At 35.1% G+C, this 2,758-nt stretch overlaps 1 long non-coding RNA gene across 1 annotated transcript; it reads left to right on the forward strand.

The window, feature by feature from the left end:
• The first annotated feature begins 1,312 nt into the window (after window positions 1–1,312).
• Window positions 1,313–2,274, forward strand: LOC113329884. Its single transcript, XR_003349979.1, has 3 exons — window positions 1,313–1,379; window positions 1,495–1,528; window positions 1,991–2,274. It is a non-coding gene; the product is annotated as an uncharacterized LOC113329884 (long non-coding RNA).
• The last annotated feature ends 484 nt before the right edge of the window (window positions 2,275–2,758 follow it).

Genomic DNA, 2,758 nt, shown 5'->3' on the forward strand with positions numbered 1-2,758 from the left:
AGGGTGATTAGAATATAGTTAGAGCCGCTAGCCCCTATGTCTGCAAGAATTAGAACATATGAGACATCTCTGTTTATGTTCTTCCATTTCTATGTTTATTGTGTGTGGTACTTTCTATTGATTTGTCTTCTAATTATTTCGAATGTTTCCACTGAAACTGTTCATGTGTCTCAGGCGAGGAGCGATTGTCACAGCATTTATTGTATGTTATGCTCTTACTTTGTTCATTTCGACCATGTGAGAGGAGGGTTTTATTCCAACAGTGTTGGTATGTTTCCCTGACTCACTCCTGGGACATGTTTGGTTTCCGGCTATAAAGTAGATGATCCATTGCCTCATTTTTTTCATTATATCATTTAACTATCTGCTGATACCTCATAAACATATTTGAGGTAGTAAATTGTCCGTGAACTTCTTCTGACTGAATATAGAAGTCAGTCCAAAAGACATCAACAATGTGGAATCATGTTGGCTTCTTGCCGAGTGCCGACTGCATCAAACGCCCCCACTTTGCTAGTGTCGTTCTATACTTTTGTATATCACTTCCTCATATGTGCTAAATTGTCGTTCTAGACTTTAAAGTGGGTTAGAAAATGATATAATATGTTAGTTCACTTAAGGTTAGTAATGAGGCCTAGTTTGGCTGTAAACTTGCTTGAGATCAGTATGGTTTCTGCACTTCTACTTGTTGATATAGTTCTTGATACGAAGAGTTTAATGCTTAAATGATCTGCAGCCTTTGATTTCTTTGATCTTGGCGAGATCTTTTAAATATTTGTTTTTTGTTTCCTGAATCAGGCGTACTGATCGAATGTCCACAGACTTGGTTGGTATTGATTCTGTAATCGTATTTCCATATCGATATCACTTGGTTTTACTTTAGAGATTTTGTGCGCTTAGTATATGGCAGAAGTTGTTGGTGCTGAGATGTAAAGCATAGTACAAGGTTTCATGAAAATATTTGTTCAATTTACTTTTTGTGCTAGACTATTCCATGGCAACACTTAGTGAGATGGTTACTCATATTTGGATCCAAATATTAATAACCAATTTTTAATATGAAAATTTTGAGATCTAATTTAGGAGTATTTTATGGACATTCTGAATGATCTGTAACTAAGTTACTTATGTGCTTTATTATTTTTCAGTGTACACTCCTCAAATTGATGGAAAAGAGTTATTCCGCGTCCGCGAAGCTTGGTCTGACCATGGAATTTATACATTGAGTTCTTAATTGCGATTTGAATGGACAATTTTTAAAGTTACAACCTAACTAAATTGTGGATATTTGGAACTGCAGGAGTTGTCTTTATTACGAGCAGTTCAGTACAATTCTTTCCAACATCAAGGAGCTGAATTCTCAAAATCAAACTCAAGAGGTAATTGCTTACTGCTTTGTGCTATCTTTGTGATTTTGAAACTCTCGGTAAAATCTCTTGGTCATTGAATTGATGTAACTAAGAAAATTGGTTTGTCTTTTACCTCGTTATCCAGGAAACGTGAAGGAAGGCAGAAGAATTATTTGGTGGTACGTACAACAAAAATCTTTACCGATCATTGCCTCTTAATTGTAACAACCAATAGGACTTAAAGGTGTATTCCAAAGATGGTGCATCATAATAGGTAGGATGCATCTCTCTTTCACGCACATACGCACCAACAAAAAGATAATTGCATGTCCCTGTGCACACACACATAACACTAAAATATGGGAGTCTTGGGCCTCCATATGAGTGGCAAGTTTACAAGTGAGTTATGTGTTCCTTTGGTCTGAATTATGCGAATGTAATTTATTAATTGTTGGATGTACTGTCACTGTCATGATTTTATGAACATACAAAGTGTAGGTGAAAGTGTCTCTGTCATAACATATGCATTTGTTCGCAGACTGTTAGCTTATATGCATATTTTAGGATTTTAGGCTGAACTTTTGATGACGACGAGTAGCACCATTTTATTTTTAACGAGTTCTGTTATGTGATTTATAAAGAATTGCGCAAAGAAGCCAAATAAACCAAACTGTGGAAATTGGATATTAGGAGATTGGATGGGAGTGAAAGAGAAGTTATTGCTAGTCACTGGGCACACCATTCTCTCTATGATGTTACAGGATCTGATACCAGAAGTTGTTACCCCCAATCGTTCCAAGCGGTCATTAAAATTGTGTATATTTTTGGTTGATGTATGATCTGTGATCCTTATTGTGGATTACAAGTTTATTTCCCCAAGTGAAATACACTGGATATGAGTATATGACAATTTTGGAATTTGTGAATGGAGATATTGGAATTTGTGAATGTGAATGGAGATAGCATTGCATTTTCAGATGACCGGGACCTGGCATTTTCAGGTGACCGGAACCTGGAAGTTTCAGGTGACCGGACATGAAAGTGCCAATATTTTTTTTTATTAAAATGTAACAAATTCCTAATGGAGAAAATGCGTTATTCTATTTTGAAAAGTAAGACACATGTCAACTTTTTATTAGTCACTTGAACTATTAAATAAACAGTTAGCAAAGATTGTAACATAATCTCTACATCACTGAGTAACTAGGAAGTGTAAACTGTGAATAGTTAGGATAAATATTGTAACAAGAATGAAGAGTTTTTTATTTAATTTTCCTAATGAATTAAAACTGTCAAATTTCTAACGCATTATATAACAGCCTATCGGTAACTATCTTTTTAAGTTAGGAAAATTAGCTCTTATTTTTCGGTAACACTATTTTTCCACGAGAAAATCTTGGATTTGGTGT

The sequence above is a fragment of the Papaver somniferum genome, unplaced genomic scaffold (assembly GCF_003573695.1).
Source record: "Papaver somniferum cultivar HN1 unplaced genomic scaffold, ASM357369v1 unplaced-scaffold_117, whole genome shotgun sequence".
Lineage (NCBI taxonomy): Eukaryota > Viridiplantae > Streptophyta > Magnoliopsida > Ranunculales > Papaveraceae > Papaver > Papaver somniferum.